We start from the raw sequence: 26,181 nt of genomic DNA on the forward strand, positions 1-26,181 counted from the left end.
CTTAGGGCTGTCACCTTGGCAAAGGGAAAAAGCACTCTGATCTTTTCTATTCCAGACCCTTCTTTTAGTTCTCTCTTGTTTCCTGTATAAAATCCCAGCCTTGGCAGCAGTAGAGGGATCAGGGTAGAGGGACCTGTTTCTTAAGCTGTCCCTCCATTTCCCTCTTGTGCTCAGGGGATGCAACATAATATTCAGAAGCTTAGACTTGGTTTATGTTTTCTGCCATTCCCCTTCCAACATAAATCTCCCTTTGGGAAACCATTTGGTCTATTTCCCCATATCCTGGCACAGAATTATGACAGATCATTATGAATTGGTTTTTATTTGGTTTGGCTACACTAAATGCTTTGGAGTCCTGAAGGCCTGAAGAGAAATGACTACCATTGAAAAAGAAAAAAAAAGGAAAAAAAAAAAAAGGGAAAAATCCCCAAGCACGCCTGGTCAATTAACATGTGCATTCACATGCAAAAAGATCTTTGTATTCTCCTCTCTGTAATGTCCATTTAGACATCCTACTAGATATAAATTCCCATCCTGATAAGGATCCTTGGTCACTCAGCTCTGAGACAGGTTTTCTGTTGAATATGGAAACCATCATACGGGCAGTACCGTAGGAAGGTGCTTGCTTATTGCAAAAAAGAAAGGTTGCTTCAACCATAATAGGTCTCATCCTTGAACAACATTAGTTGGTTTGTGTAGTGTGTGATTAATAGCTTCTTACCTTTCTGCTGGAGGATCTTACTTTTATATGCTCATAGAATCAGGTCATTAAAAGTGTTTTTACTTCTGTTGAGGCAAGATGTTGTTAATACTAATGGTTAACTCCTGGTCTTGCTTGCATATTGCCATGTACTTGGTCACTGGAGAAAAAAAAAATCAGATTACTTGCACCTGTACTGTACCCGTACAAAGCAGGGTTGAATGCACAGGTGAGAAGTCTTGGGCAGTTCTGAAAATGCTGTGCACTTTCTTTTATTGGTGGTGTTACAGATTCTAAATAGAAAGCTAGCTTTGTTGCAGCCTGGGAGATTACCTTGCTTCTTACTTGTTCTTTCCAGGTAGACACAAGTTGATGTGAAATAAATATATAGTATCATGTCTGTGGAGCATAAAGTTCCATTCTGACTCCAAACGCCTTAGCAGTTGGTTTAAGAGGTCTCATCCCTTCTTTGTCAAGGATGTCAAGTCACCTTTGTCTTGGTGATACTTTTACTGAATTCTTTTGTTTCAAGTGATGTTTTTCCATGACTCCACGCAAGTGACAAGTTTGGGGTCTTCATTATTTGACCTCTGTGTCCATTCTTTCTAGCTCCCTTCTCTTCATCCCAAATGCTCCCAGGCAAACCAGGAGTTACTCAAAGAGTATTTTTCTGTAATTTTATGTGACTGTTGTTGCTATGCTCCATTGTGGGTCACAGTTTCTGGGCCCTGCCATGTACCCCCACACTAGTACAGGCTGTAGAACCACTGTACAAGATTAAATATTAAAGGGGAAGACGAGTTTGCTATCACAGGGTATCACTGAGATATTTCATGTTTAAATAATAAAGCTAAATTTTCTTTAGCCTTGAAAAGGCTAAAGCCTTTAGCCAGTAAAATATAACAAGCAAGAATATCACAGTTCTTGCTGAAGGCTTGTGATGCAGCATACAGACTTTTACTGGAGCTGTCTCCTTCCAGCCATGTAAGCTCTTTGCAGTTGGAAATATTTAACACCCTATTAGTTTCTGATGTGTTCTTAATATACTGTTGATCTCAATGTTCTCTAAGGGGCCTCAAATTATGAGGATATAACCAGGTGCAGGTTTGCATAACCTATTTTGAAGTGCTTCACTCTATTTGATGTGTACTTGGGTTATTTTGAAGTCTTCATGGTGAGCACGCAGAGAAATCTGCGTAGTGTCCAGTGAGTGGTGGCTAAAGAGCTAAAGGTGGCTAAAGTCCTTCAGCAAGGATAATGTGAAGATCTGTCACTGGGTGGCCGCCTGGAAAAGTTGTGCTTGTATTTAGGAGATATAAGGAGTGTTCTTTTAGCAAAGCAATCCATTGACCAAGGTGATACCCTGATTGCTGTAGCCTGGAAGATCATTGTAAACGCCCTTTCTATAGTACTGTAGTCCCCAAAAGGTTCTGTTCAATACTGAAGTCTAGCTGACCTTGATGCTTTACAGGCCTTGAATAGGAGCATTTATTGTCCAGAGATTGTACTGTCCAAGCAGAGACAAGGTGTAGGCCACAAGTAATAAAACAGAGGATGGCACTTGGTCTGTGATGACATCAGTGTGAAAGAAAAATGCAAAAAAAAAAAAAAAAAAAAAAAAAAAGAGATTGATGAGTGCTTGGCAGGTTCTTAATTTTCAGAACCTGAGCCAGGGCATCCCGGAATACCAGCTAAGGCATACTGAAAGGCATCAGGGAAGATGTGTGTCTGAAGGCATGTAGGCATGTCTAGGCAAGAAGAGGAACCAAGGTATTAAGTAGATGTGTTTGGAATAGAGATCTCTTGGGGAGCACAGCCCATACTTTGGAGATGTTATCAGGGAAATATGATTTGGATTGAAAGCTGAGTGAAGTTTTGCTCTTTGTATCACCTTACTTTGTTATCCACTGTGTGGACTTTTTTCATCCCAAAAGCCAGACTGCTGCGATGACTGCATGCATGCATTTAGTTCTCTGTGTGCTACACGAAAGCAGTGGGAGCCAGCTGGGGAGTGGTGTCTGCCTGTCCCCAAACTTCCTCCCTTGTGCTCTTTGCTCCTGTGAAAGAGGCATAAGAGGAGACCCACACTCAGTAGAGATGCACTTATGAATTGAGGCCTCAGCTGGGGAGATGCTTTGCTGATGACAGTGGCATGGTGGTAAGTGGTGTCCTGCTTTCTGCAGTCCTGATGCTTTGTGCTCTCAAGCTGTGCTTTCAGTGGGAGGATCCATTTCTCTAACAGCAATCTAGAAGGCCAAACTATTACCTCTGGGAGCAGTACTTCCTGGGCTAACGCTACCAAGTGGAGGCAGTTCAGCAGTGTCTTTTCTTGGTGGCTCAGCCCCCCTGGGCTGCTTGCCCAGGGTTTCTCTCTGCTGACTCCTTCCCATGTCTGATGGGATGCATGCAAACAAGATACTCCCTTGCTGATTCCTGCAGCAATTAGAAGAATTGATGAGTTGTAATGATTTCAGTCAGGTTGTACTGTACAGTCTTGGTTAAGGGACTGAAGGCAGTGGTGACGTCAGGGGCATGGAGCTGTTTAATCTTAATTTGCTTAGGTCTAAAATGTTGCAAAATGATGGAAGAGTTGGTTCAGCTGATATTGACTGAATAGCCATGGTGGCCAGCAGGCTCAGGGACTCCGGGTTTTATCTGAGGAAGTATTTGGACTCAAGGAGCCTCTTAGGGACTGCGGTTCGGGTGTATGGGCCAGGTCCTACACAAATTCACTGTCCTATGAGCTTATGTGCCAGGTACAGAACCAGTTATTGCAGTCATTACCAAACACAAAACAAAACAAACAAACAACAAACAAACAAAACAAACACAACTTTTATAACACATTCAACCTGAATACATAACATCAAAGCAACATTAGTACCCTAATTTGCAAGGTGGAAAGAGAGGCCAAAATGCAGCTATTTGCCCCCAATTCCTGTTAAAGGAAGTTATCCTTCATTACCCCTTCCCTCTTGTCAGTTGCTGGGGTATTGAGGATGATTCAGTGGCAGGGTTCGGGATGTCTCATCAGGGGTCAAGGCACGATTAAGATAGTGAAACTGGAATCACCCGTGGACAAGACAAAGACCTGCTCGGATGTGCCTGTGCTATATCCCTTGCAAGGATGGGTGGAGTTAAAACCAACCCTTTGTATTTGGAATTGTTATGGGGTCCTGAATTTGCAATGAAATTTCAGGGAACAAAGCTTTCTCCTACAGGCTCAGTTAAGTCTTACCAGATAGTCCAGCTCTCTGAAATAAGGTTGTCTTGTGCTGGTCTGTGCTCAGAACCAGGGGCTGTAATGGGCATGAGTTACCTGTCAGTCCCTCTATTTACATGTGCCCCTTAGGGGAGTGGTGAGGGGAGGAAGAGAGCTGGGCTGCCTAGTTGACCTTCCATCTGTTTTTTTCCCCTGATTTTTTGTTTGTTTGTTTGTTTTGTTTTGTTTTTATTCTCTTTGCATGGGCTTCTAATTGATCTTGAAAAGAAGGGGCAGTTAAAGAAGATGTTAAGGTGAAATGAAGCCATAACTGTGCCTGGAGACTTTTATTAAGTGTGGCAAAGTCCTCCGAGCTGCGTAGAAATTGTTTATTGATTTCGGTATGGCTGGGTGCTCCAGAGTAATCGCCCGCAGAACCGCTCGAGAGGGAGCAGAAAGGGGAGTGCTTCGCCAGGTCCCTGCTGCCTCCTGCCCCCAGCTGTGCTGGACATCTCCTCTTTAACCTGTAAAAGAGCAGCCACGGCTGGCTCCTGCAGCCCAGCGCTGGGCTCTGCCCTCCTGCGTGAGAAATGCCTGGTGGAGGGATGTCTGGGGGAGGAGGTGGCTTCAGAGCGTGCATTGCACAGGTGAGTGTGGCACAGCTGGGACTTCAGCTGCTCTTTGGCACTTCCACCTGCTGGCTGCTGCATGCGGGATCCTGTGACGGTCAGTGATCTCAGAGCCTGCTTAGCCATGGGGCACAGCAGTTTCGTGGACTAACAAGTGTGTGTTTCTTGGTGGTGTCTAGGAGAGGTTTTGGCTAGTATGCCCTGCTGTCACTGCCAGAACTGCAGGATGCTGAGGAAGGGTGAAATGGCTGCATCTCCTGTGCCTGTCTGCACGTCCAGGAGAACATCAGTCCCTTCTGATATTTCTTGTGCTTGTGACAGCAGTAAGGTGCCTGATGTCTGGATCATCAGACACAGAGCCTAGCTTTTTTTTTTTTTTTTTTCTGTAATCCAGTAAACTGCCTTATACAAAGACTTTTCACATCACATCTAGGACGTTTTACACCATCATCTTCTCGGAGGTGGGGTTTCTGAACGTTCACTTCACAAGGAGGTCCTGCACATCGTTGTGGCAACACTACCTCTTCTACACAAGGCCAGTTTTTTTTGTTGTTATTGTTTGTTTGTTTCTTGTCCAGAGTACTATGACTAAAGTGTGCTCCTGAAATATACTGGCCCCTCAGCTCCAAGGAGGAAGTGGAAAGGGAAGCAATTTTATCAGCACTTTTTTTTGGATAAGCAAGGGAATTCTTTGAGACACATTGCAGTTCTTGATACCCTCTCATCTACAGGCAAGATGCTGGTAATAAGTTGGTTTTATTCTCTCTTTCTCTCCATCAGTGGTTATTTCTACCACCTGGTAGCACAGGTTGCTTTAATCTCCTTCCTTCTGCAGAAGACTTAAGAGGCCTTCTGTAGTGTGGTCATTAGATGAATGATATTCAAATGTGTATCTGTGTGGAGAGTAAAAGAGGACTTGTCCACTTGTTAGGGCTCTCTTAGAACCTGCTGAGCTTTGGTAAGAATATCAGAAACTCTGGTGTTAGAAGAAGATGAAATAACAAACTAGGCAGCTTTCATAATCATCTGAGTATACGAGTGGAATTATGAAGCCCAAGTAAAGGTAAGATCCTCTTTTGCATCATTGGGAAAAATTTTCAGGAGTCCATGTAGGTGCTCTAAAGATCTGTTTTCTGCTTTGAATGAACATTATGTTTCTTTAATGAAGAAGCTGGGGAAATGTGTATTAGTTTAAAATTTAATTTCCTACAGGCCATAATGTTAATGGAAGGTAAAATATCTCTAAAGTGTTGGCAATTTAACTCCCGTATAAAGTGTTTTGAAATGGGATAAAATAATATAAATAAAAATTTGCATCTACCTAGGGAGTTCTCTGACAAAAATGATACATGAACATAAGTGTTAGGAACAGCAGTAACACCTTCAACTCTGATCTTTTTCTTCTTTTTACCCCGTAATAAAGTTCAAAAACGTAACTTACTGTGGAATAAGGCCAATGAATTATGCTGATGCTGCTCTGTGTACTTTGGCTGGGAGGTGTGAATGCTGTAATAGAAGCTGCAACAGCCTGTGCTGGTACTTCAAAGCATACACTGTGTATGTACATCACGTAAATTTTTTAATGCTTAGTTGCTTGAATGAACTAAGAAGACTGATTTATTCTATCTAAAAAAAAAAAAAAAAAATGTCTATTAGTTAAAGCTGCAAAACCTTCTCTCGTGGCATGAGTTCCCCAAGTGCAAGTTCTTGCTGGTGATGGCTGTGGCTTTACTACTCCTGTTGCTTGTTGGAGAGATTTTTGAGCCCCCACCCTTGGGAAGAACAAGCTGCCTTTAAATTCCTCAGTCCAGCACCTCAGACTGAAGGAGTTATTTTTAACCTGCCTTGACCTCTGCTTGAGCAAGAATAAAATAGGGATTGGGCGGAATATGACACAAATCAATAGGTTATCCCAACAGATGTGATCTTTGGCACCGTTTTGCCTTGGACACTTGCTGCAGTAACAAAGATAAATGGTGATTTGTTAACATTGTGATCTAGGGACTGGGTGGCTCAGTGGATCGTGTGGTGACCTCTGGCCTCTGGGTCTCCAGGCTCTGAACATCAAGATGAAATCTCATTCTGGTAGTAGGAGGGGGGAAAAAAGGTCCACAAGGGTTGCGTGATTTTGGTTCAGTGCTAATCAGAGTGCTCCACAAAACAATCCAGCAAGGACTGAATAGACAATGCCTCCTGGCAAAAAGGAGCATGGGGAGTAGAGCAGGAACTGTAGTGACAGGGTGCTAGTGGTCAGTTATTGTGGGCTATTGCAGTGCTTTTATGGAGTGACGTGGGAGCACTCAGAACTACTTTGCCTCTTAGCCTACATATCAAAGAGGACTTGCACTGGGGACTATTTGTGGCAGCTCTCAGTAAAAGGGAAATTAGTAGTATGAAATCAGCTTTCCTTTCATTTTCTGGGACAGTTTCTGCATTTATTTTGACCCTTGACTGATTACTGAAGGATAGAGATGAGGGTCTTTTTGGGGAACTGATCTTTTGGAAAGAGCAAATACAACTAACTGGGCTAGTTGTGAGCCAGTCATGTCTCCACTGACCTTGTGCAATCTGTCCATATCTGCACAGAGCCCTGTTGCATATCCCCCATAGACAGCTTTTAATAAGTTCTCAGATGTGTGCAGTCTGTCTTGCAGCAATCCATGATGGTGTATCCTGCTCAGGGTGCAAACAAATTCCTGCAACATACATTCATCCAGAATGTCTGCAAGGATTCATAAACACTTGTCCATGTTGTAACTAATCTCGTGGAAAGGGCCCTAAGCCACTGTGAGTTCATCTGCCTCATCTGATGTATAATTCCCCTTACTGTGAGGAGGCAGCATGGCGGTACCTCATTCTGAAGCTGCACCCTTCAGCCCCCTGGCTCTGGAACTCCGTATGGTTCTGCCTACAAGACTGGCACCCTGCTCTCAGGTGCTTTGCCATGCTATGTCCTCTCAGCCTTGAATAAACAAGGGAGCAAAAAGCTTGCACCTGCTGTGGGGCAAGGGATCTCATGACTGCCTTATTGATTCATGCAAGATGCTTACCTATTCCTCAAACTTTCCCACGTGATAGATGCAAGATTTACATGAGAGCTCGTGTAGTGCCTGGCACTCTTGAGTACGCCTCTGTGATGATCCCCTGCAGCATCAGTCCCACTTTGTACTTTGCATCGGGCTGTGTGTTGCTGAGTTGTAAGGAATGATTCTAATTATGTGGTTGAGTGTAGCCTCTCTCCTCATTTCAATTCATTCCACCAATCTGTATGTAGTATGTAAACCAACGAGTTGGAATTGCAGTGGGCCAAGGCAAGCTTCTGCTAGTCTCTCTGTTTAGTGCTGTCTTACCGCTGACAGACGCTCTAGGATCTCAAATGGAAAGGCAGTTTTTAATCCATAGATTGCATACCACGCAGGTTGCTCACAGTATGCATTTGCTACTTGAGATGTAATAGAAGGAAGTTCAAAGCAAATAATTTTGTCCTTTGTTCTCATCTGCTCATGAAGATGGTGGGAGACACTGGTTCCTGACAACTCTGCTCAGCGTCTTCCTTGCTTCAGACCAGCACACATCTCAGTACCCTGCCCAGCTGCTCACGCTGCCCCAAGCTCCTCATGATATTTGTTCCTCTGGAGGCAGGCGTGCAGCCTGCCTTTAATCAGGAGCAGAGATTGTACCCCCCAGCTTTGTCCCTCTATTTCCATGGGGACACAGCTCTCCCCAGCATTCTTACCTGCCAGTCCTTGGACAAAGGTCTGCCCCCCTCTCCCCTGCAGCCCAGCCCAGAGCTTGTCATCCTGCCTTAGAAAAAAAAGGAAGAAAGAGCCAGAGAGAGAAGGCAGCAGGGTAGCAGCCTAACAAGACCTAGTTTCCATTATATTTTTAGCCTCTGATTTTATTTTTCCCATTATAATTCTGAATTAACTGTTTCGTTGTTTTGTCCAGGCTGAGATCAAGCTTAACCAATCTGGAGTTCCCTGACAACATCCATTTTGTCATTTTCAGAATATGGGAACTTCACTGTCACCGCTTCAGTCTTTCCCTGAGTTTCATGGGACTTTTAAATCTTTATTTATTTATTTTAAGTATTAAGTGAGATCACTGACAAGATCTTTGGAGGCTCTTGATGAAAAGTATCCTGTTGCATCTTGAAAACCTTCAAAGATGGGGGTGGCACAGCCTCTCTGTGCAGCTTGTACCAATGTTTGACAGTCTTCATGCTGGAAAAGCTTTTTCTTCAATCCACTGTGAACCTCTGTTGTTTCTCTTTTTATCTATTGAGTATTGCCATCCCTCCACATGCATCTATAAAGAGTTTAGCTCTTGATAAGCTCCTGGTAGGTGTCTGAATTGAATGTCTGCTGCTAGGTGCTTCCAAGGCTGCCTCTTCTCCAGGCTAAATGAGCCTGGTGCCCTCAGCCCTTCCTTGCAAGGCACATGCTCCAGCCTCCCTGGCCACCTTGTTTGCCTTCCATTTAACTTGCTCCCCTTTATCAATCTCTCTTGTACTGAGGCCCCCAAATCTGAATGCCATAATCAAGATGTAGTCTGACAAGTGTCAAGTGAAGGGAAATAATTACATTCCTTGACCTACTGACTGGCTGTGGTCCTGTGAGTACAGCTTAGGGTACTGTTGGCCATTTTTGATGTCAGGGCACACTGCTGGCTCTTAGCTTACTGCCCATCAGGCCCCAGGTCCTCTTCAGCAGAACTGCTGCCCAACCAGGCATTGCATGCCATGTACTGCTGCAGTGTATTATTTCTTTCAAGGTGTAGGACTTCGCATTTGTCATTGAATTCCATAATTCATCTTAGCCCAACTCCTGCAGCTTGTGTAGGTCCTTCTGAATGGCAGCTGTGCTTTGGGTATATTGACCACCTCCCATTTTTGTGTCAAGTGCAAATTTGATGTGACAAAGCATGTTCTCTTCCTTCAAATCATCCATACAGATTTTAAACAGGCCGGGTCCCAGGATGCACCCCTGCGTACATCTTGTTACTGACCTCAAGGCAGTATATAGCCATTGCCCTCTGAGACTGGTCTTCCAATCAAGTATTAACGTATCTATTAGTCCGCTCATAATAACCTTGTATCAATCTGGAGACTTTCTGGGAAGCAGTGTATCTTGCCTTCCCTGAGGAGGAAAATGGACCTGTACTCTAACACAGAAAATGTTGTGCATATGGGAAAGACGCATTTGCCCTGCCATCTTCCTTGGGAGATGTTCAGATTACAAATAAATTATTGTTTTTTTTTCCCAGACCTCAGAATGAGGTAGAGCATTGGTCTCATTCTTCTTGAGATATATCTGTCAGCATCGTCATTAGTGATCCACAGGCAGCTTAAACGCAGCAGTTGTAATTGAAGCTGCAGATTTCCTCTTCATGTTGAGCGCTTTCTACGGCGACTTCCTTCTTCTGAGAAGTCTGGAAAGAGAATTCCCTCATCAGCTGGCCAGGAACAAGGGAGATAATGCTGAGAGAGAGGAAGAGGTGCCCATCCAGAGAACCTCATTTGTTCTGCTGCTGGCCCCGGGGCAAGAGGGCAGGTTTCAGCAGTGTCAGATGTTGCTTTGCTTTTGTCAGCTCACCTGTCAGTGTGGTGGCCTCGGGTGAGTGAGCTCTGCTCATAAATAGAGAATCCTACCCCTGTTCCAGAGTGCTCCCTTTTCTAAATGAGGACATTTGGCAGTGAGGAGCTTTCCAGGGCTGAATGTGACTTTACATCCACTGATGTGCCTTTGCATGCAAGTACCTCCAGCTACTGAAGATAATTCTTGAGCTTTTCAGAATGTACCTTTTTTTCCTTACTCCCAGCTTTAGTGTAAGATGATGTGAGGAGAAATGTGCTCAAGGGAGGCTGGAAGTAAGATAGGGATGGTAGAAGTAATGAGGTTCTTGCGGTGGAGGTATCTCCTTGGAAACTGAGGTGATGGAAAAGAGAAAGAAATGATGTGGAGCTCTTAGGAGCAGGTAATGACATCTGTGAAGACAGTATGGAGAGTAAACCAGGCCAGGCAAATGCTCTTAGCTTTCACTTACTTTTGCTTGTTCACTCACCTTTTTGTCTGATATCCTACATGTATCTGAGTCCTAGTGAAGCAGTTGATTCTGCTATATGAAATCCCATTAGCAGTGTTCATTTGTTCTCCAGATAGGAAAGAGAATGGATACTGAAAACCAAAGGATGGATACTGAAAGTCAAAGGATGATCGTCATAAAAGGATCGTATAAGTTTGAGACAGAAAGATCTGGTATTAGTCAGTGAAAAGCTGGTATGTAATAGTATGAGATGGCCAGTGAGGTGGGACAGGGATCAGCATTCAGCATGGTATGATTAATCCTTTTCATTAGATATATAGAAGAAGAGGAAAGTAGACTATTATTTAAATCCACAGAGGAAACTAAATTGGGAGCACTGTAACCAGTGACTGTGATGTGGAGATGCCAAAGGGATTTGGAAATTGGAAACAATAGTAGGAAATAAAGGTTCCTGGTGCCAGGAGATGTTCACGTGAAAGCAAACCAGATTGAACGTGGTATTTGGAGAAGAGAATCCTAAAAGACTGCAGTGCCAGGAGGATGTGCAGCCATGTGAGGTTAGTCATTTGGTATCTGGAGACTGGTAGGTTACTGTTCATGGGGGGAATCCTAAGAATGTGTTCCTTGGAGAGACAAATGAGTGTGACTCACTGTTTGTGGAAGTCAGTGGAAGTCCTCACAGAGGCCTCATGTTTGGATAGCCATGTAGTCTGTGTCTGAGTGCTGATGGATTAGCCAGTGGGAGTGTGGTCAGAAGCACTGTGTGTGTACAGCTGAGTCTGTGAGCATGCTCTGGAGGAGACCTGTGCCCTCTGTAAGGAGCTCTGCCTTTAGGGTGCCCTCAGGGCAATGTAGCTAATCAGTGACAGAAGGGGTCTGAATAGGGTCCAGGTGTGGGATCAGAAGGATCTGACTGCAATGCAGGAGCAGAAGGCTGATGGAGGCAGGAAAGGAGTGCAATCTGTAACCAAATGCTGTGTAACCAACCTGCTCTGTCCTTCTCCAGTATTCCCTTCCCAGCATCTCCAGAGAGCTACTCAAGCATGGACACCCTGATCAACACCATCCCTAGAGGAACTTGTGGAGAAACAGAGGAGCAGGGAAGTAATTAAGTCAGTGCCAGAGAGCTGTTAAAGTGGGTGAGCCAGGCTCTGGAGCAGGGCTTCCAGGCTTTTGTTGCAACATTGGACTCTCCCTTTCAGTGTGTTGTCTATTTAGCATTTGAGAGACAAAATGGAGCAGTAGGGCTCTTGGAGGAGGTTAACATTCACCCTTTGTGCTGTTGGGGAATCTCACTTATTGTCAGGCCTAGATTATGTTGGGTCATTGCTGCAGGTTGTGCTGCCTTATGGCCCTTGACGTTCCTGCTCTTCAGCTGGGACACGTGGTAAATATACCCCTATGTTCCCCACTAGCTAGAGGTGTCCTCTCTCACATCACCTCACTGTCCAGAGGACTCTGAAAATCCATCCCTTGAGGAGTAGGTCTGCATTTCTCACACCCGGGAGCCATGAGTGCTGTGCTGCCCTGCATGGGAGCAGGAGTGAGCAGGGCCCTGCATGTCCCCAGAGGTGCTCATGCAGTGATGATGTCTCTACACAGTCCTCATAGTGCTCCAGGGAGGGGAAATGAGTGAACTTTTCTTAGGGTGAGCTTGTACTCACCAGTCTGGAGAGGTTCTGCTGGGGCTATCCCATCCTAAGTAGAGCAGGTTAAAGGGAACGTACGATAAAAGTGTTTTCATAGGGTAGCATCAATCCTAATGCCACTGAATGTTGGAACTGGCTGGTCCTGGGCTGTGATACCATGTGGGGAATGCTGTGTGCAAGGGGTGTGTGTGTATGTTCATCTTTAAGTGGGTTGTCAGTCTGTAAAGGTCAGGAAAGGGTGAGGCAGAGCTGGGAAATGTAACTAGGGAAGGAAGATTATCATTTTTCCCTTTGATGGCTTTTTGTACCCTGCAGTGCTTTGTAGTCTGACCCCAGTAAGCTGGGTTCACGTGGCCAGTGCAGTTGTTCTGCCTCTGGGTAACAAGTTAGACTTATCTTCCTGTAGCTTCTGGTGACCACAGCTATCTCCTCATCTAGAGAGGCAGAGGAGGGAGGTCTGGAGAGAACAACGTGCAGAGGAATTGCACAGAAAGGAGCCATCCAGCACTTGAAATAGACCTAGTTGGGCTGAGTTGCAGAAGTTATCATACAAGTTTGCACCAATTATCTGCCTGCTCCTTTTGTGCTCTCTCCCAGGGTGGTTGATACGAGGTGCTCCAGGAGAGCTGGGTTTGGAGCATGGAGTCGGGAGGGTAAATTTCTTCTCCTGCTAGTTTGAGATTGACTTCAGCCTCCAAGTGCGGGTATTCTTTGCCTTTTCTCCTAGAAGGTGGATCCAGTTGGTGGTGCCTTGGCCAGGTGAGGGGACAGGAGTTCTAATCTTTCTGTAGGAACACCGTCACCCTGCAGCGTGCAAAGTCCTGCCAGCTGATGAGGGTTTGGGGAAGTAGGACACTACATGCTGTAGGTTTAAATTGAATCTCTGTTGAGATTATAATTTATATTCCTATCCTAATGTTAGGAGGCAGATTATCCCAAAGTGCTCTGAGATTCTTGCAGCAAGTTTTGGCTGCTGTTGGTGAGAGAACAGAGGACTGGAGAGCCTGAATAGATCACCTCATAATTCATACTCCTAATTAATCCTATTTTAAATCCTGCTTAATCAGTATCTTGACTGCTACCTGTTCGGGGTAAGTCCCATGAGTTAATGTAGCTTCATATATTCTAAATGAGGACTTTCTTTTTACTGTCATTGAGTGCTGTGCCATAGAAGCTATGCTTCTATTGCAAAGAAGTAGTGGTTTCTTCAGGCACTTTCATCTCTCAGCTTTGCATTTCTCTTCTTACTCTCTTCATCCACAAGGTATCCAGTGTTAACTGACTGTGGTAGCTCTCTCTGAGAGAGGGCATAGTTCCAGTGTGCTCTTTATGGTAGTATCTGAGGAAGGGAAAAAAAGGGTAAAGGCATTTCCCCTAAAAGACAGTGCCTCTGTACAGAACATAAGGGGAAAAATTCCTTTCTATTATCACTTAGTATTTCCTTCCTGGGGTATCTGAATGAGTGGTGTTTTGTGGTTTTCCTTTTTCTTTTTTTTTTTTTTTTTCTTCTTGACACTGCTGTAGAATTAAAGGTCATTGCTATTGAAATGTCCATGTTTCCTGTATTCATATGAAAATTCCAGCCCTATGGAAGTGCTGAGTACAGTCTGCCCTGCCTGCCTTTAGCTGATGCTGGATTTCACTCACAATTGTCTGCCCTTCTATGCAGCTTTGTCAGTCTGAGGTTCTTCTGAGTCCACTTTTACCTTGATTAATTTAAACAAGGCTGTCATCTGCAGTTTTCTACCAACAGTTTTCAGGTCACTCATACTATATATCAGTAGTCCTAGACAGACCCTGGTGCAACAGAGTTTTTGACTTGTTCTTTTGGTGACGACTAGCTGTTCACTATTTACTAACATTTTCAGTTTCATCCAATCTCTCATTTGTGACAGAACTCTTACTCCACCGGTGCTGGTTTTCCAAAAGTGTCTCTGGAAGAAGAAGAAAAGAAAAAAAGCATTATCTGAGGGTGCAGACTGTCAGCTGGTTCCCATACCAAGGTGTTTCAGGTGTAACTTGAAAGCCCCTTAAGTCTAAGCAAGGACCACTCTTGTTCTGGAGTGACAGCACTGGCTTAATTGGAAGTTGTACATTAGGCTATTAATTATAACTCCAGCTTGCATGGGCATGGGTGTCAGGCCCCTGAGTGAAGCAGTCAGGGAGATTCCTTTCAGTGTACCATTTTATTCTTCCCTCACAGCCATCATGGGTGAGATGAGCCTCTTGTATTAGGGTGCTTGCTGGAAAAGCTGTGATGTAGCGGGAGGAGGCACACTGCTCTTGAACATCTACTCATGCTTAGGTGCCCTGAGTTCAGCCACAGCAAAGTAAAAGGCTGCTGCTGTTCCCACCCATGGGAAGTGGGGTATGACTTTGAGTGGTTATCAGAGAGAACTTTCTTTGCACGCTTTCCCCTTTAGGAGTCTCCGTTAGGCCAATTTCTTAGCGAGAGAGATGAGCACTGAGGAGTTAGGAGGCTGGTTTTGTGGTGGTACTTCACCCATGAGAAGTCACCGTGGAACTGAGGTTACTCTGGGATTTGTGGACAGAGGCACTCGGTGCATCCCGTTGTCTAACACTCGGCTCTCCCCTTGTTCCAGCGCCCCTGGTTCCCGGCAGTGCCCAGCCTTACAATGCTGCTGCTATTCTCCGCACACTGGCATGTGCTTCCCAGGTGCTCGTACCCTCCTGCTTCTGAGGCTGACCCTGTGATGACAGCTGCCTGGCTGCCTATCAAAGGCTCCATTTAGAGCTGGCCCAAGAGCAGACAGAAAGCTGCAGTGTTAGACCCCGAAATCTGACACAGCGTGGCTTGCCCGCTTTTCAGAGGGTCCTTGACAGCCTTTCAGCTCATGTCTGTCAGCCCCCCTGCCAGGCACACAAGTTCACTTCCATCTTGGAAGAAGGAGAGAGAGAAGTGACATTTCACCGAGTGGCGGGCACGCCAGGGGATGTAGGGAGATAAGGCAGGATCACAGAAGCAGCTGAAATCCCCAGCGGATATTGCGTTGCTGGCTGGATTGACAGGTTAAAAGTATCGCTGGGACAAGTCTCTCCGCTCCCTCTGTCCCAGAGGACCATGCAGTGAGAACAGCACTCAATCCTAATGAATCTTGGCCTACATTGGGACCAGGTCTGCCATAGCCTGGCATGAGGACATCCATGGGGAATTTGTTTCCAGCTTTCAACAGGAGCTGCCTGTAGAATGGCATTTTAAATAAATAAGTTCACTTAACAAACAACAGCAGTAAATGAACAGAAACACTGTTGTGGCCAGGGATGAAATATTAGCATTTTTCAAATCCGTTTAGTGAAGACAGCCACTGGGCACTGGTTCAGGTCCTTGTGTTAGCAGGCTGTTGGCAAAGCACTAAGCTAACTTACAGCCAAAATCTGTCAGCTTCTTCCTGGAGCTCAGGAGGGTAAAACTTGTCTTAGCTGACAGACTAAGCCTGGTCTAAAAACATAATACCTCTGCATTTCTTTCATCCCAAAGTACTTGCAACACATCAGTCAGAGCCCAGGCTTCAAGCAGTGTTTTGGCCACTCCAGACTGCAGGCAGGGAAAGGAACGCTTGTTTTCAAGCCCCACAAAAATATTACATAGACAACACCAAACTGAGGAGACTTGTTGTAAGAGGACCATAGAATCTTCAGTGACTTTGGATGATGCATGGAAAGGCCTCCCTGTCACATCACAGCAGTGAGCAGCAGGCTCAACTAGTTCTGACTTGGAGAACCTCCCTGCTCAGTTATGAACAGCTTCCTGCCCACAGCCGAGTTCCCTGGGGTGCTCGTGTCCAAATGCTTATCTAGACTGGTCCACCAGCTTTTGTGGGGTGCAGCACAGGGTGGCATGGCTGAAGGCCATGGTCTATAGTGCAAGTTTTCCACTCTTGGAATGATGTGATTATACCCTAGGGAAAGGAGAAAGAAAAGGCTTCCCACATACCTTTGAGATCATTTGCTCCAAGCTGTCTGGACCCGCAAACCTGTGCCAGCCCTGTGCTGTGAGTGGTAGTTTCAGACCAGCACCCACCAGAGAAAATCCCATGCACAGATGCTAAGATCAGGGCTTCTAACCTGGGAAAAGAGGTGTCAACCCACAGGAAAGAGATCAGAGTGAAATGAGGGTCTTCCCAAGGAAATTATCTGTGCAGCCAGGGTCATGTAATGGTGAATGACCAGAGTGTGACCCAAGGTATTACCTGTAGGTGTGTACCCAGGCAAGTAAAGGGTCCATTCAGAAAGGGAGAGTGCTGGGAAATGGGGTTGTTTTTTCCTGCTGGGTCAGCAGAAATGAACCAAGAGAATAGACTACTGCCTGGCCAAGGGACTGAAGGGCTGTATTTGCCCCATAAAGAGAGTGCTTGAGGCCAGGCAAGTTACAGAGATGGGGAGAGGGGACACAACGCCTAAGGGGTGCAGTGCCAGGGCGGTAGGGGTTATAACAGTGAGGTAGAGACATGCTGTCATCCTGCAACTGGTTGGCAAATTGCAGCAAGGAGCACCGTGTGCCCGGTTTGCCAACCTCCCCACACCACTCTCCATTCCCTGCCTACTCCTACACATGGTGGGTGGTGGCACTGCCCTTGTTTTATGGTGTGATCTGTATCCTTTCTCCCAGGGGCTGTGATTTTGCAGTGCCTCATGCCCAGATGACCTAGTCCTGATATCTGGGGCCTGTTGTATGCTTCCTTCCCCCCCTTGTGCTATCCCAGTCCCATTCTGCAGCCTTATTGCTGTTCTGCATGCAGCACTGCCCCTTGCAGAGGTTAATAAAGACCTACTGCCTGAATTACTTTTAGCTTTTATAAACCAAAAAATACACACAGCATGTAAGCAGCATTCGTTACCTTGCACGCCTTTGGCTGCTTATTGGATACACATCCCCCTCCCTCTAGCATCACTCTCTTTTTTTAATATGTTTTTTTTAATTTGTTTTGATGAATGAGTGACAACCCTGACACCCGATTCGCTGAGATTAATAGAAACGACACAATATTTACGTCGCGCCAACGAGCAATTATCCTGCCATCTATCTTTGAGATTATCTTTCTGATTGAAAACTACTCATCCATGTAATCGGAATTATTTGGAATTAGAAGGGAATTTATGGCCCCTCTCACTCTCCCTCCTATTTGCCTCTGTTGCCATCCTTCTTCCCCCTCCTTTAAAAGGGATCCTTTCTTCTGCCGTTCCTTCCTTCCTTCTTTCAGCCTCGTGGATGGAAACACATGCTTCGCTATGCAAGGCATTGCTGTGCAAGGCTTTTTGTGGAGGTGTGGGGAGACTGGGCAAGTCTGTGGCCAGGCAGACACTGGGGGCTATGAGGATGTAGGGAGGCTTGGCGAGCAGCTGGGTGGGGCTCTTCAGAGGAAGGCTGGCATAGGAAATGGACACGTGGAGTATGTGACGTGGTGGGGGCTGTGCGTGCAGTACCACAGCAACAGAATATGTGGAGGCACCTCACTTATCTCCCTTGTGTGTTGTGTTTTACAGGTCTTTACTGCTCTGTTTTGAAGATACCTTTCACCAGCTCACTGCTTAGTAAATGTGCTTCTTATACATTTGTTTTATATAAATGCTTATCTGAAAATATTTTTCCAGCTAATTCTGTGTAGAAGAGGGACCCATGCTTATGGGAATCTTCTTGCTTGCTGTGAACCCTTCTGTAGCTGTTATTCTTGTTCCTGCTACTTTGACAGTCCCTGGAGACAGCCTGGTGTCCTGTAGCGTGTAGGATGGGGTCTGTCAGTCTCAATGCTGGTGTCTGCTGTCACAACGCTGTCTGTATAGGGCTTGTAGGAAATGCTCTTGCTCATTTGTCACAGCTTTAAGGAACTGGTAGGTGGTACGGGACCCCTATTGGTTTTTCTCAGTGCCTTTCTGTATTTTTTTTTTCAGAAGCACCAGTGTTTCCCACATTTGTCTTTATTTGCTTTTCATTCTTCTGCTGGCCCGAGATATAGAGGAACTAACTAGTCTGGTTGTCTCAGGTCATCTCCAGGGGCAGGAGACAAAACTCTTCCTTTTGGTGATTCCAGGCCAGGATGGACCATATGAGAATTTTTCCCTCTCTTCCCTGCAAGCCCAAATGTACACAGTCCTCAGTGAAGCATCTCCCACTAGCGTGAGAAGATAGTAGTAGGACTATACTATTACATGGAAACACTAAGCCATATAGAGTAAATCTGTGCCATAGATCAGCCAACTCTGAGAAATCCTCCACCTCTGCGGACGTGCTTCAAAAGCAGCACTTGATTTTTTAAAAGAGGTTGTGGCAGAAACAGAGACAGTGAAGTGGATGTCAGGGGATGTCAAGCAGCAGAGACATTTTAAATGGATCTGGTAGCATCTGTGTCCTTGGAGAACCACAACACGGAAAGGTCCTTGGCTCACATGAATCCTGATGGAGAAGACATAAGGGAAGCAATGTAGGCTTATGAGCAAATGCCGTGCTCTGAAAGAGAGACAAGCTGAGCGCTGAAGGAATTTATCCTGAACTCAACTGCAAAGATACCAGTTAACATACAAGCCAAGCTGACAAAGATGTTTGATGCAGAGAGCAGCATAAACAGTTAATGACACAAGGATTTGGAAAGGGAAATGTGTTTTGAGGTACAATTGCTCAGTCAGCTCGAGAGATATAGGCCCAGATGGGAATCTGAGATCCTTCCGCCCAGAAATACCCGATGTTGTTATTAATTAGTATGGAAATATTTTCCTTTCTTTAGAGAGGGCTCTTGTATTGCCAGTGGGATGCTGGGGGGATGGGTGTGTGCGTGTGTGGGGTAGGCTATCAAGGAACTATTAATTAGGTTACTTCCCACTGCTGTTGACATGCTGGGGAAGGGGTTTGTTTGTGGGCCACAATAAAAAGGAGAGGGAAACAGAAAGACTGAGAGCGAGAGGAAAGTTTTTTTTTTTTTTTTTTTTTTTTTTTTTTTTTTTAAGAAAAGAAGAAAGCACACAGACTGAAAGGTGTGTGTAAAAAGGTATTCCTAAGATTCCATCTTCTGCTTCGGGAAGGAGTGGGGACCCGGGTCATAGTACCAAATGGGAAACTCCTTTGAGGCAGTAGCAGTAGGGGTTGGATGCAGCCATCCAACTGGACCGATCCCGTCCTGTGTTGTCACCAGTTTCCTTGTTCGTACTTCAATAAACTTGGCACCAAAGCTTCCTCCTGCCAGACTAGCAATATTTTATGCCAACTGCTATTATGAAGCAGGACAGAATTTGGATGAGAAACTTCTTCAGTTGTAGGCTACCTGCTGGCTGGGTATCTTACTCCCTTTCCTTTGGAAAAGGATCTAAATCAGGCTTGATGAATAATCATAAAAATACTAATTGGAACTTTTGCTTGGCTTCCTACATAAAAATATTAAGTGGTTGAAGCATTATCAAGGTCTCCTTATGATCTCTGTACTGCTGGTCATAGTGCGTACAGCCTTGGGAGAGCTCAGACACAAAAACCAGCAGAGATAGTGTAGCCATGTATCTAAGAAGTAGGTGCTGCATTTACAGTTCTGAGAGAGTGCCAGAACAAGAACAAGATGAGGAACGTGTGTGGCGGCAGTATGAGTTAGAATAAGTGAAGGATCTATTCACAGAGGGGAAAGAAACTGAGCAAGTGGGTTACCTAAAAATATCAGTGCAGGCTCGAGGCTCCCTTGCAGAGGGAAGAAATCAGTGCAGTTGAGATTTTTCAGAGAAAGTGTTTTGGATTTGTGAAGGGGGAGGAGTGAAGTGAAAAGACAAAGACATAGCATTGATACCTCATATGGGACCAACACAATCCAGACCTATTTATCCTGAGGTTTGACTCCAGAGAACATAGCTGTCTGCAGCATTTTCTTCCAAGAAACCTGCCTTGTAGGAAGTTGGATTCTGAGAATGCGGAGGACCAACCCAGCCTCCTTGGAGTAATACAGCACTGAAGGGAAACAAAGGAAGGTGTCCAGGCTGCAGCCTGCCATTGCTTCACATCCACACAGTCCCTGAGAGACTCAGAGTGAACAGAGGTGGTTTGAAACAGAGAACATGTTAAGAAGAGGGAATAAATCTAGCACAACAATGTGGCTTTCAGTTCCAGGGGTTTGTGCGTGACCATTTATCAACATATGAAAGATGACGGTTAGCACATGCATGTATGCTGGGGCCAAGGAAACTTGTCCCTAAATCTGCCTCCAGTCACAGAATCATCAGGACAGCCTCATGGAGCCATACCAGCACATCCCTGCCCTCTTCCCATGCTGCACATAAGGCAGAGCAGTCAAGGTGGGCCATGCTCTGTGAGGAAGGGTATGGCAGCACAAGAGGAGTGAACAGGGGTGAAGCTGAGCACTGCACTGGTGAAGGCTCCTGATTCCAGATCCAGATCTTTTTGGCTTAAAAGTGAAAGTTTTGTTTTGCACCCCCCACTTTTTTTTAGGTAAATGAAATACAGATTATCTTGCAACATTCTATTCCTTAGAAAAATGCCTTGTCAGTTTAACTCAGATTTGTTGTTAGGCCTGCTTTTCTAAGGCAATGCTGCGTATGTTATCACACTGGATAAGTTTCTGCAATGTTTGAAGCTTTTATCTAATTTTGAACACATTTTGCACCCAGTCAGAAGTCTGAAAGGTATTAAGTTCATGCAAGTTTCATGAAATAGGTGACAGGTAGAAGAGAAAGACCTTATTATTATCCCTTAGGGAAAGACTGCAGAATGAGCTCACTCTTATTAGAGTTCAGGAAATCCGCATGGGACGGGGACTGTCCAAATGCCCCAATTACAGAAGAGTTCAGTTGAGGCTCGTATCTTACTGCGTGTGCCTCAGAGGATTTACTGGTCGGTCAGTCTTTCACACACACATACAGCCACTCACACACCCGCAGAGATTCTCTAGTAACTAGAAAGGCATGAGCTTCCCTATTTCTGAACGTTCACAATACTGCTAATGCATGTGGATTCCCTGGAATTTAGTAAGAGGTGAATAACATTGCAGCCTCAGAATAATACAGTTAAAAAGACAGACACAAGAGAAACAAGGCACCTTTGTTTCGCATCCCTGAGAAGGCAGTGCACACCCAAAATTTCCAATAGAAGATTCTTTCAGGAGGTAAGTTGAGGTGCAGTTGTAAAAACACAGATGTGAAACTGCTGATGTCTATATTGACTCTTATCTTCTGTCCTCTAGCTTGTGGATGCCCCGGTTTTCACTGAATTTCTCTTCTTTCAGCATAGATAGTTTCTTTGGAGATGTAAGCTGGACTAACATAGATCTGGTTATAGTTACATAACTTTGCTCTGTGCAGCGTTCTTATAAAATCACTCCTGTGAAGTGGGATAGTTATGTTTGTACAAAAATGATGCAGACCAGGCCTCAAATTACAAAGTATTTGCAATAAAGACCATATTTGCATATATACATATGCATGGTGTTTAGTGTCAAAGGGTCCAGGTTCTGAATGATGCTTGTAATAATAATAACATAAAAGGGATACAAGTCTGGTTGGGGAGTCACCACAGTGTGTCTGTAATTAGTTGTGCTGAAAATTATCATTTACAAGGCATCTGGAAGCATAAACTAACTCTCAGAGATGAAGAGTAACTCCATAGTCATCTCTGTCATGTCACAGCCTTAATGGCATTTTTGTTAGGTAACTGCCTTACTTTTTTTCTTGCTCTGTACCACTAAATAAAAGTAATGTCTGAATGGGTTTTCTCTGCAATCTTGTTACTACGCGGACTACTGAGGCTGTCCGTCTTCATGTCTCAATGTTTGCAAAGGGAGCAGGTAGCATTTTGCGACCATAATGTAATAATGCAGAAACAGCTTCTCTGCATACTTTGAAGAATAAGGTGAAACAAGAGTTTGTAGTTATGGAGAACCTGGCTGAAGAAATCACTTCTGAAGAAGGGAATCAATAAGCAGTTCAGGGCAGGGGCCTGCTTCCTAATACTGTGGCTTTTGGTGTCAGGTCTTATTTACTCTTTGATTAAAGTATTCTGCAGTGAGTAACAATTTCTCCAAATTACTAGTCAGAGCAATAGTTCTAACATAGAAGACTTCTAAACCTTTCCTCCCAAACTCACATTTTTGTTAAATTTCCCGTTCATGAAATGGTAACAGAGCTTTAGGAAACCACTTTCTTGGGTGCTCTGCTAATACACCTGAGAAATGTGAAATAACCTATTGGTCCACCTGCCTCCAAAATGAAGTCTTGGTTCCTGCACGTATGAGAGCTAGGACAAATGAGAAAGTGGAGAACAGCATAATTTTATTTTATTTTTCCAAACATAAGCTGTTTTCTCGAGGAACTTAAGAAGGAGACATGAAAAAAATTCCACAGGCTATACGTTTTCTAACATTCAATTTCTACAAATCTAAAATTGTGAATCGTGTCATCTGATAATGTAGCAAAAAGAAATTTCTCCAGAGGAACAATGCATGCATAGCACAACAACTCTGGAGAACAGGCTTCCCAAAGAGCAGGAGGTTTCCATGGTGCTTCACCATGTGAATGGATCCCATGGGCTCATGTCAAGGCACATGACTTATTCAAGAGCAAGAGGTTCTGTTCTTGTCTATGCTAACTTAATGTGTATTTACAGGACACAGGAGAGCACCACACAGAGATAACTCAGCCTAGATGCTATTTCATGGTGATCTCCATTTGAATTAGTATAGCCTGATTCTCATCTGGATGTAAGGTCCCTATGAATGGTGCTTTCTGCCAAAATCCAAACCTGCTCATTCAGAGTGTGCTGAAGTAGCCCTTTAGAGCTCTGTTTTGTTAACACACCCTTACCTGCTACATGACATAAAAACAGGTCTGCTTCTGCTGAAGTTTCTGTTACCTGCTTGCAAAGCGCTCTGAAGCCACTGCCCTGCCTCACAAAGGTGCAGAGGGCTCAGTCTACCACTTTTTTGCACAGAACTTGCTATTGCACAGATGTGCTACAGAAAAGTTGTGAGTTTATGGAATTTTTTCAATCTTGTGAGCGCAGGAGAGCTGCATGGTGTGTTCTGTCAGGGAAGAAGCTACGTGTGAGTGCTTTGGATCTTCCTCTCTGTGTGCTATGGGGAATCATGGCCTGGTGCAAACGTGCACTGAGGCCATGCCCTTGACACCTTCCTCAAGGAAGGGGACGGGCGAGGAGCTGGGCCTCTCCTCCTGGTGGCCGCAGGGCCCTAGGCAGAAGCGATGGTAAGGACTGGTTATTCCAGGCAAGGCTAGGTCCCAGTGTGGTAGGAGCGTGGACTAAAGCGGCAGCAAGGGACCGAGCAACCAAATGTCTGCTTCTGAAATGTGGACTTGACAGGAACCTTCCTCAAGCAGCTGTTTCCAGGGGCTTTGGGTAAATCCACTTCAGGTTAAGAATGGGAGAGCTGTTTGTGGTGAACTGCAGGGCACCTCTGTGCCCAGAAGGGACCTGGGGGGGTTGGAAGGGGGCTGGAAGGAGGGTGGAAGACCTGGTGTGATACTAACGAGGCCCAGGAGCGTGGGGGCAGGCACTGGGTGCTATCCCATGGGGTGCTCAGATGCATTGCAAGGGGAATGCTGTCTGTGGCATGTGGTGACACAAGACGGGGTGAGAGGGGCTCTGGACTGTTGGCAGGGGAATTCTTGGGTTTGGGGGGGGTCCTTCTCAGGCTGTGGGGGGTGTTAAATCGCAACATGTGGCTCAGGCTGGCTGAGAGGGGTAGCTGTGGTGCACTTGCCTGAGCAACAGCCAAGTTATCATGGCACTCCCCAGCACTGCTGCCTCTCTGCTGGGACCACATGTGTGGCTCATCTTTCAGGTCTTCTTGGTACAAAGGACCCCCGGACCAAATCCTCAGTGACTGACATGAGCAGTAACACTTGGCAGGGGCATTGGTGGTCCCTGCAGCTTGTTCTCTCTCTGTGCATGCTGTAGCTTTGCTCCTTCATGTGGGATTAGCTCTGTGCTGAGGAGCTGAATTTCTGTCTGCCGGGGAGCACAGGGGAACACCAAATCCTTCTGCAAAACACTTTTTCATTGCAGATATGAATAACTAAAGAAAAGGCTCCTGCCCTTTTCCTTCCCCCTCTCCATCCTCTTGGAGAGGAAATGCTGAGTTTTGAGGTGCTCCAGACTGCAGGGTGGCAAGGATTCCCATGCCATATGGGTCTGGGTGGGGAGAGCTTTCAGAAGTGACTGGCAGCCCTGGGATGAAGAAGGACTGGAGAGGTGGGGTGAAGAAGCAGAGGCGACAGCAGCAAAATTGCAGTGAAAAGGCAAAACCCCACCTCACTTACTGCTAAGATGAAGCCCAAGTTCAGCATAACTTGTTTTGGTTAGCCTAGAGAGATATGGGAGAGGGGATTTTACTTGGGTCTGTACATGGTCAGAACAGCCACAAGGGTTTACAACTCTCTGCCAAAGTCCTGGCAGCCAGAGAGTGGGCTCAGAAGTTACTTTAGATGGCACAGAGGTGAGAGGCATTAGATGAAGACATGGATCCTCGTTCCTCCAGGAGTGTGAGTGGATCCAGCCATAGTTCTATGAACTGGAGAAGCTGCTGTGAGAGTAGTGTTTAATCTGCTGTTTCGTGTTTGGTTTACCCACCGTGAGGGAGTGATTATGGCAGCAGAACTTCACTGCCAGCGAGGGAATTGAGGCAGGCCTCTGCAGACACATCACAGTGTCTGTGGAAGTCTCATGTGCCCTCAAGTGCCTCCCAAATCTGGTGGCTTAATTCCCTCATCAGGAGTTGGAGGTAGGGTTTTGGTATGATTTGTGTGAGAGAATAGTCTCTCCTGCAGTAACGGAACAGTTCCCAGCACTGTTCTGGGTTATTTATGGTGTCCTGTCTCCTCCTGTTTTGTGGCATATCCCACCTGGCATGGGAGCACTGCCTGGAAATGCTGGCCTGCTGGCTTTTGGGTCCAGAAGGAGAGCTACTGAACAAAGCTGATTTTTCTCATCTGCTGTGGGACACTGTTGGGTGGACCATGGTCGGCTGCCAGAGCCTCACCCAGCCACTCTCTTACTCCCCTAACTCGGCAGGATGGCGGAGAAATTGAAGAACTTTGTGGGTCAAGTAAGGATAGGGATATCACTTACCAATTACTGTCAGGGGAAGGCAGACTCGACTTAAGGAAAAATATTTTAATTTATTTTTGATTTAAATAGAGTAGGATGGTGGGAAACAAAGATAAAAACTAAAGTACCTTCCCCCACCTCCCCTTTGTTTCCAGGCAAAACTTCACTCCCTTCCTTCCCGACTGTTTTCCCTCCTCCACCCCACTGAGTGGCACAGTTTTTTCTCACTCCTCACTGCCAATGCCACATTTTCTGCCCTTTCTTAAACTGTTCCCTGAGGTGCCACCAGCCCGGCTGAGGGGCTCAGCTGTGCTGTGCATTGGGGCCACCTGTGTCCAGCAGCAGCAGCCCCAGCCTCGACTCACAGAAGCTCCCCCTGCAGATCGCCACAGACAGTCTGGATGTGGACACCCGATGTAGATGTGCTGAATGACGCTTGTTTGATGGCATTTTGGGGAGGGTGAGAGCTGTGCCTTCTCCCTCAGACCAGCTCTGGACAGGGGTACGGGTCTTTCAGACACAATTTACCTGACTTGGGGATCAGGCAGGTTGGGAAGTCGGTGGTGTTGCTTCAGAGGGGGCTCATGAGGGATCCACTTTGGAATTTCCCTTTATTTTCTTGTTTTGGAGGCTGAGAAGCTTGTGCTGGTACTTGCTTTCCTCTGCAGGCTCACCTGGATGGTGCCAACCACCAGGCATGTCCTCTGTGTGGATGGAGGTGGGTGGGCAGCCCTGAAGCCCCTCAGCTTGTGCCTGAAGGGCTTCTGGAAAGGCTTTTTCCTCATTTGGATATCTGCAGCCAGGAACATCCCCTTTCTTTGAGGAGCTTAATCTGTTAAATTTTTATTTTATTTTTTTTCATATCTTTTTTTTTTTATTGAGTAAGACACTCA

General features: G+C 45.6%; 1 protein-coding gene across 3 annotated transcripts in view; it reads left to right on the plus strand.

Moving 5' to 3' along the window:
- The first annotated feature begins 5,458 nt into the window (after window positions 1–5,458).
- ESRRB (estrogen related receptor beta) overlaps window positions 5,459–26,181 on the plus strand; it is a 151,498-nt gene continuing 130,775 nt past the window's right edge. The window contains exons 1-2 of one of the 3 annotated variants that reach the window (XM_035328226.1): window positions 5,459–5,594; window positions 10,933–11,133. The gene's annotated coding sequence lies outside the window, so the exon portion shown is untranslated. Of the gene's footprint in view, window positions 5,595–10,932; window positions 11,134–25,940; window positions 26,007–26,181 lie in introns of those variants that run through there. The other 2 variants (XM_035328227.1, XM_035328228.1) reach the window with 2 other exon arrangements.

This window comes from Oxyura jamaicensis, chromosome 5, assembly GCF_011077185.1.
Source record: "Oxyura jamaicensis isolate SHBP4307 breed ruddy duck chromosome 5, BPBGC_Ojam_1.0, whole genome shotgun sequence".
Classification (NCBI taxonomy): domain Eukaryota; kingdom Metazoa; phylum Chordata; class Aves; order Anseriformes; family Anatidae; genus Oxyura; species Oxyura jamaicensis.